General features: G+C 43.5%; 1 non-coding gene across 1 annotated transcript; it reads right to left on the minus strand.

Annotated features, from left to right (window-relative positions):
• Positions 1-4,310: 4,310 nt before the first annotated feature.
• TRNAQ-UUG lies at positions 4,311-4,383 on the minus strand. Its single transcript has one exon. It is a non-coding gene; the product is annotated as a tRNA-Gln (tRNA).
• Between the last annotated feature and the right edge of the window lie 8,076 nt (positions 4,384-12,459).

Raw genomic sequence — 12,459 nt, forward strand, 5'->3', positions numbered from 1 at the left:
ATAGGTGACTCTATCGTCAGGCACACTGACGTCCCGCTCACCAGGCTGAACAAGGAGAAGGTCACGGTGAGCAGCCTGTCTGGCGCTAGGATCTGCCACATAACACAAGCACTCAGGTCACTCCAAGGCAAGTACAAATATAACTCAGTCATTGTCCATGCTGGTGTGAATGACCTGAGGCGTACCTCCCTGGACTACATGAAACGAGACATAGAGGAGCTCTCTGAGCATGTAGCCCAGGCTGGTATGACCCTGACCTTGAGTAGCATCTTACCCTCACCAAGAATGATGCCACAATATGAAGACAAGATGATCAATTTCAACAATTGGCTTAAGTATTGGTGTCATTCAAAGGGGATCCAATGCCTGTCAGCTTGGGATGATATGCACGACAAACCATGATGCTTTGCTAGGGACGGCTTGCACCTATCACCCCTGGGCTTTCGGATATTGGCAAAGGCTCTTGCTACCCCCATAGTGCCTTATTTTGGCAAGGCTCAAAAGACAAACCCACCTCCATAGGTATCACAAGGGATAAGAAACTAAGAGTAATGCTACTCAACGCCAGAAGTCTAAACCTCAAGATGCACGCACTCGAAACTCTCCTTAGCATGGAGAACATCGATATCTGTGCAGTAACAGAAACCTGGTTCAGGACTCACGAGAGCACCCCAGCACTACCAGGTTATACCTCATACCATGCTTTTTGGCCCCAAAACTTGGACCGAACCACAAAAGGAGGGGGAGTATCGATATTCATCAAAGATACCCACACCTCCAGGTTGATGGCAAAGCACGAAGCATCAGAGACTATCCATGTGCAACTAACAGTGGGTAAAACTGCCTTCCAGTTTATAGCCTGCTACAGACCACCCTCCCAAACCCAGGAACCCCACTCAGCCTTCCTGAGAACACTGGAAAATATGAAGGTCTCTCCAAACACCTTTATATTGGGCGACTTCAACTACCCAAACATAGATTGGGAACATTACTCTAGCTCCAACACCCTTGCCCAAAGGTTCCTAGAATTCATAAACTCAAATGCTATGGAACAACTTGTTACCACTCCCACAAGAGGAGAAAACATACTGGACCTGATCATCACCAACATGGGGACTCTATGCTCCAGACCAGAAGTGTATCCCTCACTGGTAAGATCAGACCATAAACTGATCTCACTGGATATTCACATCCCGACCCCACCCCCTGCCCAGAAAACCACAGTGAAAAACTTCTCTGAAGCAAATTTCACACTCCTCAAAACCGAGGTGGAATCCTTCAAAGCCCCCGGGCCTGTGGAAAATACGGCCCAGACCGCAGAATCCTTTATAAATGCATTCTATGAACACCTTCAGGAATGCATGGATCATGAAATCCCAAATAAAACCAAGACCCAATCCTCCAAAGGCAGACGACCTGTCTGGAGGACCCCAGCCATAAACAAACTATACAATAGAAGGAGGAAGCTACTACATGATAGAGCAAAATCCCAAAAAGGGAAGGCATCTCTGATCAGTATTAGCAAAAAACTAAGGGCACTCATAAAATCGTCAAAGGCCAGCTTTGAGAGAAAAATTGCACAGGACACTAAGGATAATCACAAGGCTTTCTTTAGTTATGTTAGAAACCTGGGTGGGAATTCCCAGATATGCTCAGAATTAGTCCAAAATGACAAAAAATACACTGAACCCACAGACATTGCCAACATCCTAGCTGACAGGTTCAGCGCAAACCTCTCCCCCCCCCCACCAAAAGGGCAAATATCTATCCCAGCAGAGTGCTGCCCCCCTGACATCTCAGATGCTCAGATGGGAGCCGCCCTCTCCAAAGCAAAAAACACAGCATCAATGGGACCAGACGGTGTCCCAGGCTGCATCCTACATGAACCCCAAGAAGAGCTAAACCCAAACATAAAACTACTGTTCAATCTCAGCCTTACTACAGGATATGTACCCAAACAGTGGCGTACAGCAACAGTGGTCCCTCTCTACAAAGGTGGTGCCTCAATGGACCCTGGAAACTATCGCCCCATAAGCCTGACTAGCTTGGTCTGCAAAGCTATGGAAAGGATCATCATGGACCTCATAAATAAAGATATTGGGGACCTACAGACACTGGATCCTACCCATTTCGGCTTTGTTAAGGGCAGATCCTGCCTCTTAAACCTGGTTGACTTCTTTGAAACAGTCACCAAGGCCATTGACGAAGGGAAGGTGGTCCACACAGCCTATCTGGACCTCGCAAAAGCCTTCGATACAATACCCCACTCGGGCATTATAGATAAGCTCACCAGCTTAAATATAAACCCCTATGTCACTAGATGGGTTGCAAACTGGCTCAAGGACAGAACCCACATGGTTAGAATTGCTGGAGCCATGTCAGACTCCAAACCAGTTACAAGTGGCATCCCACAAGGCTCAGTCCTGGGTCCTCTCTTGTTTAGTATATATTTCTCGGAGGTACAGGCCAACACAGAAGGACTGTGGCTGACCAAGTTCGCAGATGACTGCAAACTGGGCGCCATAATCGACTCTCCAGCCGACACAAGCATCCTCCAAAAGGGCCTCATAGAAACAGACAACTGGTGCCAGAGCCATGGCCTCAAGCTAAATGCCAAAAAGTGTATAGTCATCCCCTTTGGCAAAAACAAAGTGCCCACAAATTACCACATAGGTGGTAATCCATTAAGTACAGAAGAAGTAATTAGGGACCTGGGGACCAAAGTTGATAGCAATCTCTCATTTGACAACCACGTGGCCAAAGTGGTTAGAAAAACATTTTATATAGCCCACCTAATCATGAAGGGATTCACATCTAGATTAGGGGAGGTCATCATGCCTCTTTACTCATCCCTCATCAGGCCCATAATCGAGTACAATGCCCCTTTTGGGATGTACCTTACCAAACACCTGCAGCAACTGGAAAGACCCCAAAAGTACCTCACCAAGAGGATCAAAGGGCTCAGAGGTGACCTGTGCCTGACGTATAAGGCCATGTCCAACCCGGAATTAAGGGACTTGCTGCACCTCAAAAAATCCAAATCCCATCGAGCTACACGCCGAGACTTGAACCTCAGCACTGAAATAAATAGGACATGCTGGAGGGACAGATTCATAATCCAGAGGCTCCCTTCACTCTGGAATAAAATACCAGTCCAGGTTAGGCAGAGTCCCTCATTGACTCTCTTCAAGAGGAATCTTGATGAGTGGATGGGAGATCATAGGTTTACCCCGGGTATCACTTCTGTGTCACTGTTAGACAGAGGCACAGTATACTAACCTCGAAAAAGGGCATAGCAAAATTAATTTAAAATGGGTGGCGAAAGCCAAACATACTCTGGCTATGCTTATAAATGCCCTAGGGCAGATAGTCTAGTATGAACCTATGAACCTATGAACCTATAACTATAAGAATAAATCAGAAGCAGTCAGAAAAAATCAGGAAGAGAGATTAGATATGCAATTCAGAAAGAAACAACAAGATGACATATGTATGAAGATTTAGGATTTTTGCCGGGAAGTGTTTACATATATACTTTTATACCTCAAGCAGACTACAGATTTTTCCCTCGGGTAGATGGCAAATGTTGGAGGTGTGATGAGGAAGAAGAAGGTAACTGGGAGCCAAAACATATGTTTTGGGAGTGTAATGAGTTCACAGACTTTAAAAATTCCCTACAGAGTACTATGTCATTAATATTTAGTGGGCACATGAGTGTAACTAAGGAAATTAGATTTTTGAGCTGGGAAACAGGATCTGAATTGCTTAGACTTAGTAAGGTCTTATTAAGTTAAATTCTAAAGGCTGCCACAAAAGCAATTACTAGAAAATGGAAATCAAAATGTAAACCAACTATACTTGAAAAACTGTATATTGTAACAGAAAAGAACAGGAAGTGGGATTATTAGAAAAGGTTAGGAGCAAATTACATAAAAATGGATACTGTATGAATAATACATGCAGAAAAAAATGTTCTGGAGGAAGAATGAGGTTTAAGGGAAGGCAGGAAATGAATAATTTATCTAATGTTGCTTGGATTATATAATATATAACCATATACGTGATGTATTATGTTTGTAAACATGAAATTGTTAATGTTGTGTAATTACTTTTTTATAAATGTAAGTTTGCATATGTCACAAGTAATAATTCAATAAAGATATTTAAAAAATCTTGGAGGACCTCCCATCTAGTTTCATTGGATCATAGGAAGTTACTAGGCTATTGGCCCAGAGGCCCTTATAAGCCTAGTCAAGAGTTTAGCCCATGTTTAGACAAGTCAGCACCCAAAGATGAGGCCACTAGCTACTTAACCATGGTAGGATTTGAACCTACAATCTTCTGATCCAAAGTCAGACACCTTATCCATTAGGCCATATGGCCTAATGGATAAGGCGATATTCTATTCATGAGGGTCTGCCATGGTCCAGCTCAGCCTGTCTGCCACACAATTTTGCTCTGATGGAATATAGGATAGCTGTAGACTGACACTGTGTTGTGAAGCTGTATCCCAAGCTAACATAGTTAGTGCGCAAAGGGGGAACAGCCTGGACCCCCCCCCCTACTTGCTGATGCACCACATGACAGTGGTATTGTCTGTAACCACTTTAAGCGGTTCTGGGGCCGAAGATGGTTCAAAACATTTAGTGCCTTGATCAGGGCAAGTGTCTCTTGATATTTATGTGCTTGCATCAGTTCTTGGTGTCCTATACCCCCCTGCACTTTTATCCCTACTGACACTGCTCCCAGAGCACAGTCTAATGCATCTGTGTTGACTGACTGCTTTGGAGCAAGTGGGGGGGACTTGGATTTAAGGATAACTGTTGCCTCCACCAAATGATTTATCTTCTGCCAATTCCCAGCACTGGGAATTGAAAAGGTAAATAATGTTGGTGCTGGAACCAGAGAGAGTTTAGACACCACTGTCTCTTTCTCATGTGTAATCTTGCCAGGGGTATCATGAGAATCATAGATTCCATGAGACCCAAAATCCTAAAGTATTCCCTCACAATGACCAAAGCCTCAATGGAAAACCTTAGAAACAGATCTATATATAGATCTGTTTCTTTCTTGTGGAAGAAAAGCTCTTGGAACTGAGATGACTAGCTGACATCCCAGGAACACAAGCCTGTGTAAAGCAGTCAAGAAAGGCTTTTGAATGTTCTCTCAGAATCCTAGCTTGTTTAAGAGATCCTTTACCAAAGATAAAGATTCCTGACATTATGAAAAAGACCGCAAAGATAAGCAAGTTGTCTAAGTGTGGATAACCCATAGCCTGCATTGAGCGATAACTGGAGGTATACACTCTGTGGACACTCTTGGTGCAGTGAATAGTCCAAAGTGTAAGGCACAGAATTGATAATGTGATCCAGGTACACAAAATCTGAAGAAAACCTGAAGTCTGGATGAATAGAGATGTGCTAATCATCTTTTAAGTCTAGCATTACCAAAATACTTGAAAAAGAAAGAAGCAACAGATTGTAAAGTGACATTATCTTAAATTTGGATGCTATCACAAACAGGTTTAGGACAGAAAGATTCACCACTGGTCTCTAAACAATTTCCTTCTTTGGCACTAGGAATATCCTTGAGTAAAACTCTTTCCCATTGGGGAAGAAGGAACTGGTTCTATAACTCCTTTGGACAGCATATGAGGAAATTATTTTTTTGATCTGTGATACAGAACTGGAATTGCTTAGACATAGTAAGACCTTGCTGAGTTTAACTCTGGTGCCCTCAAAAAAAAAAAATTACTGGAAAATGGAAATCAAAGTCTAAACCAGCTGTACTAGAAGTAGTGCATATAGTAACAGAGATAAAACAACTGGAAGTGGGATCTTTAACAATGGGTAGGAGCAAGTTACATAGAAAAACATTGGAATTGTGGGAATAATACATGCAGAATATTATTTTGGAGGAAGAATGAGGTTTAAGGGAAGGCAGTAATTGAGTGAGCTATGTAATATTTGACTGACAATCTCCCGGATTCTCGATGCCCTGCACGGCGTGCATGATTAGTGCAGGAGCCCTAGCAGGCAATATGTCTGCCTGCGATCAAGGAACAGCCTGCAGGGGCATGCATGAGAGCCCCTGCACTAATCATGCACGGACTAAGCCCTGCTATGCAAATCACCTCATTTGCAAGAGAAATTCATGTAAATGAGGTGATTTTGCAATCCAGGAAGCTTGCAATTGTCCATGCAAGACAAGTGTTATCTGCAGAAATGTACTCGGTCAGCAACCAAGTACATTTCTGCAAAATCCGGAACGGAGCTATGACAGCTCGAAATAAAGGTTGCATATCATTGAGGAAGCATGCCAATGACCAAGTATAAGGCCATTGGCATTGCAAACAATAATAAAAAAAAAACATATTTTTTTTTTCGCAGATCTCGGCTGTTTAAGCATAGGGCAGCGGCGCAAAAACGGGATTAGGGGAAAAATAATAAAATGAACCTAAAATAAGCATTCTAACTAAAATCAGTATTCTGCCATGCAAGTCAATGGCAGGCAGAAGACAACCTGGCCAGTGAGTAATGGTTGCCAAGAGGGGAGGCTCAGTGTGAGACATGTAACTATGCATTAGTAGGCAATCCTATGCAAATGAGGGGAAGGATAGTGAATCCCAATTTTCCCCAGCATGTGAGGCAGGTCCCAACAGTGTAAGAGTACGAATATCTGGGTGCAAGACTATGATATAGGTGACATCATGGGGAGTGTCAGGCATACTGTAAGCGGATTGGAGCCCTGTGGCTCAGGATTGCTCCTAGGGGGTGTGTCTAAACCTGCCTAGCACTCTTCACAAAGCCTAAGCAGGTGTGCGCGCCGCGCACCGGGTTGTAAAGAAAAAAAACAGTAAACCAGGAAATAGCAGCTCTGTGCACATTTGAGCACTCTGTTTGTGCAGCGTGCCTCTGGCCTTAAACAGGAAGGCAATGGGAAGGGAAAATAGCAGCAGGAAGGTAATCAAGGAGACCTACCTTAGCTGGCAGGTGAAATGTATCAGAATCAGCCAATTACACAGGCAGCAGACCAGCCCAGCCCAAAACACTACTATAAACTAAGCAAACACCTTCTCCTCTGGTTATTCCCACACTCTGCACCACCGGTGTATAGAAGCAGGGAAATTTTAACAAACAAACCTAAAAAATGTGATGGGCTGCAGCAAGCAACATAGAGCAACATGTGCAAGAGGCTGAGGGTGGTGAGGATGTCAATGCTGCTGAGCAACCCACAGTGAGGAGATGGAGAAGAGTGTACAGACCTAGGGTAACCTGCCAGGGGCTACATGAGCTGGAGATAGTGGAATGCTATAGGGTGGACAGAGACCTCCTACAACAAATTGTTGAGCTGTGCCGGCCACACCTGACACACCAAACTGACTGAGAGAACCCATCCCAGTGGATACCAAGGTATGTGTAGGCCTAGGTATACTAGCCACAGATACCTCCCAAAGCACAACTGGGGATATCATGGGGATCTCACAGGCATCAGCATCCAGAGTATTCCACCAGTTCCTGGATGCCATGTCAGCACATGCCAGTGAGCACGTATATTTCCTCAACACACGTGAAGTGTTGACCAGCAATATGTGTCTCTTCCACCAAATAGCTGAATACACTGGGGTAGTGGGTGCTATAGACCGCACGCACATATGCATCAAAGCACCACCTGGTGAGCAGGGTAGGGCCTACATCAACCGCAGGGACATCCCCTCCATTAACTGCCAGGTCATAGGTGATGCCCAGGGCATTATAATGAATGTGTGTGTGCTGGCTGCCCTGGAAGCTATGATGATTCCCACATATGACATCTGATGCAGCTGTACCAGAGGTTTGCCAATATGGACATCCCCTACAGTCACCTAGTGGGGGATGCTGGGTACACACTGGAGCCATGGCTGATGACACCCATCAGAAATGCACACACACCTGAACAACAACGCCATATTGAGGCACACGCACAGGCCAGACATATAATAGAGCATGTGTTTGGGATGCTCAGGTCACAGTTCCGGTGTCTGGACACATCCGGTGGAGCCTTGCATTATTTACCAGCTACATGCACCCAAATTGTTATGGTATGTGCTATGCCTGATAATATGATCCTGCAGAAACAGCTGCAGCAGGAACAGCATGGGGCAAGGCCACACAGCCCCCCACCAATGCCAAGGCCTGCACAGGCACAGAGCGACTTGGAGGAAGAACAACCTGAGCCTGCTCCAGTAGGCAGAAGGAGGTGTGTCCAGTATGCCCTGGCCTTGGCAAAGAGGCAACACATAGCATATGCACTGACACAGTAGGCACCCAGGGAATGACACCTCTCTCTGACTCGCACATACAGTAAAAGGGATGCCAAACATGACACTACCTGTGCTCAACCATGTATAGGGAGTGTACTATGCGCATCTGACATAGGCAGCCCTGCAGCACCATCCACAGATCAGGCAAACCCTCAAGGTAGGTCAATCAACCTACCAATTGCCAAATGGAGTAGAATGTGTTGTTACCTGTAGCTATGGTATGGATGTGAGCATGCAAGGGAATTAGGTGGCCAAATGTTATGGCAGCAGACAGTAGAAACCCATAGTGGCACCATGACATCTGTAACACAAAAAAAAGTAGACAGCACAAACACCCACCAGGGCAGAAACTAATAAAAGAATGTTGACACCCCAAAGTCCAGTAGGTCACCGACGAAGTTGACTCACAGTGAATCTGTTGGCGAAGACGTTCTGATCTCCTGGGTAATTGTATTTAATTGCATCATGTATTGTTTTAAATTCACTATATTGTGTAATATAATATGTTAAAAATCATGTTACAGCCCTGTATGAAATTTATCTATTCTTCTTTAAGACTTAACAAGGAATCAATTAACACATTAATTCATTAATTATTGTAATATAAGACGCTAGGGTATGCTTACTCCTTGTGATTGCATTCTGATGAAGTTGCATGGGCAACGAAAACGTATTTTTATTGTGAGACGTTAAATAAATACTTTGTCAAACCGTGCTTGGAACTGGTATTGTGTCAGTAGTTGTGCCTTATAGTGCTTTGGCGTACTCCCTGTGGACGTTTCCTTCTTGTTGCTGCCTTTTTTCTGGAGGTTTGTTTATTTGCAGCTTCGTTGCTTTCTTGTGCAAAGCCATACCCATACATGTGACATCAAGGCCAGGCAATTACAGTTAGCAACACCAGTATTACCCAGATCACACTATCTACCCATGTGTCATACACACACATGCCTAGGCAACAGCCAATATGTGGGTAGTACACTGCATATTGGCCACCGATAGTGACTATGGAGTGATAGCAGTGGGCTACAGAGGGCATGTCACCTTGCCCCTCTGTTCAATATGCATGTACATGCAGACAGTGCACCTCCCCCATGTTCTCCAATAGACACCTGCACCATCTGTGGTGCCTTCACATATGATCCACAATGGACATACCATGCCTGACAACATGCCCTGTATGGACAGATGCCACTGACACCAGGGAATGCTGTTAGCATGCTATCTGGCACCCAGTGTATTTGTGTGTGTGTTGTATGGTGTGTATGGACACATCCACACTCACTACAACCCCCATGGGCATACTGAAGCATGCTGTCCAATGTCTGACACCTCCTCATAATCTTTTCCCTTACAACCTCCATATGACCCATGTGGTGCATGTGATACCTGCACAGTGATGTGTTGTGGCAATTCCACTACTGATGAGTTGTACTCCTGGCCCTGCCAAGTGTGTCAATGTGTGTGTGTCACTGAGAGACTTTGGCTGTGTTGATGCTGGCACCTGTTCATGCAGACAGGCAAGTGTACGTCACCTACCTTATATGTACCATATCCCTGTTGCAGATGTCACTCACCATCACATATATGTTCTGAGTGCTCCACAACAGGTAACCCATGTGGTGCATCCAATAACTGCATCTAACTGTAATAGCACTACAAAGTTTTCGGGGGGTTTGATACCATGTGCTGGTAGGTGTGTGACACAAACATGCTGCAGTTTTACTCTCCCACCCCTCCCTAACAAGTATTTGCCTCTGTCTGCCTCTCCCACTCCCTCTCTGGTGGATGTGGAGACCCACGCCTGCTATGCTTATGCAGCAGCATGTGTATTTTAAGTGATTCTCAGGATCAGCTGATGGCCTCTGCACGAATTGCAGTCCTCCCCTAACTGATAGCATGTGGAACAGCTGTGGTAACATTCCCATAGCCAATTGCATGGAAACACACTCCAATATCTAGGAACATCATGGTGGTGTTGGCTCTTTTCATTCACTGTGAGCAGGAACTAGATGTGTTGTTTGGCAAACAGCATCTCAGATGGATTGGGGATTTACCTCTAACAACATAAACTGTGGAAAGAGGGCAACAAACAGGAGGGAAATGTGCCTGACCTGACTACAGACTGTAAGTGCTGCTATACTGCATTTGGAGTAATTTTGGTTTAACAGTGTTTGTCTGGATATGGCTGTTGTACATGTTGCAATACCTGCCATGTCAGTTCCATGTTCACGAGGAATCCCCATCTGCAGGGTCATCTGCAGACTGGCCAGTGTTGTGCCTTTGGTTTCATGTGTTAGCCATGGAGAATCTATCTGTAGACTGCAGAAGGTAATGTGAGGATTTCAGTCTGTAGATGGTGAAGGCCGTGACAGATACTGACTTCATATCCCTCATAGAACATATGTTGCAACAAACCCTGTTACAACAGTAAATGTATGAGGGTATCACAGCAACATGTCAATATTGGCCCTGTGTATGTGCTTCCAGCTACACCTCTGTCAACCTTTGTACATATGTCGACACCATAATTAGTGTCATCATATCTGATAACAAGCCAGTGATCTATCAGACTGCTACACATGTTATGTACAGTAGGGGTTATATTTCATGACATAACCTGGACATTCTGTGGATGATTGTACAGTACTGAGGTCTGTGTACTTATGGTGAATGTTGGCAGTGTGTGTATTGTTAATATGTACTTTAGCCTGTGTACAGACTGTGGTAGATGTCATTGTCCTAGCTCCCCTCTTATCTGATGTTACATACTGCCCCACTGCATGGTACCTTATTGGTGTACATGTTCGTATGGCCATACACACACATGTCTATATATATATATACATATATATATATATATATATATATATATATATATATATATATATATACATGTCATATATAGATATGTTGTATCTGTTTACAGATTAATATATTTCCACACATACATCTAGATGATGATATACATTCTCTGTACTGTTGCATTACTGGACTGGATGATATGTTTGTGAAAACATCAGGATTGTGCATATCTGCCATGACTTAGTGGTAAATCGCTTTGTGTATGGTTTGTAGGGTCCTTGGTTTGATCCTTGCAGGAGCTCTTTGTTTTGTTGCTGGGCAGAACATGGTACGTTAGATATGGACAGCTTAAGACAATTTTTAGCAGTTGTAAGCAGGTCTGTGTGGTGGTAGGTACTGCCTACACAGGTTAAGCAATATAGAAGGTAACTGACTGTAAGAAACTGTAACTGACAGTTGGCAGTGCTTAGCTCCACGCAAACCTGTGCAAAGACGCTTAAAACTGCTTTAAAGTGCCTTAATCATTCTGTATCCAACGACCCATGTTTTGCCCAGCAACAAAATAAACTGCCTCTGCACGGCTTGAGTTCAGAACCCTGCAAACCATACACAAAGTGATTTACCACTAAGCTATGGCAGATATGCATACTCATGATGTTTTCACAAACATATCATCCATCCCTGGTATTCAACACTACGGGGAATGTACTTCACCATGTAGGTATATGTCTGCGTATATATATATATATATATATATATATATATATATATATATATATATATATTTATATTTAAATGGATATAACATATCTATATATGTAGATATAGATATAGAAATATATACATATTTGTATGCCAGTATATACATATATACATAGATATGCATACATCTATAGATATATATGTATACATCCATATGTCCACATATATACAGCAATAAATATATATATATATATATATATATATATATATATATATATGTAAGCATATATATGGTTCACCTTTCAAAGGGAGAAGATCATTTCTTCGAAAGCTGGAAGGTCGAAAGTAGGTTTTCAACACTGCACAATCTTGGAATAAATGCATTGAATGTGCAATGAGCGAATGTCACTATACATTCGCTCATTGCAGATTCGGCATTTTGTGTGGGGATTGCACTGAAGTGGGATATAGGGAAAATGTCCCTTTCCCCACTGCAGTGCGATCTTGGAGTTAGATTATTAAAGTAGAAGGGTGTGGGGGGTGCAGCCCCCCAGATGGGTGATGCAGGGGGGCTTATCCCCTGCATTACAATATGTATTCCAACTTGTAGTTCGAAAAATCAGTGAATCTGCTTTTCGATTTGCCGAGTTTTG

This window comes from Protopterus annectens, chromosome 3.part0 (assembly GCF_019279795.1).
Source record: "Protopterus annectens isolate FY-2018-M chromosome 3.part0, PAN1.0, whole genome shotgun sequence".
In the NCBI taxonomy this organism is placed as follows: domain Eukaryota; kingdom Metazoa; phylum Chordata; order Ceratodontiformes; family Protopteridae; genus Protopterus; species Protopterus annectens.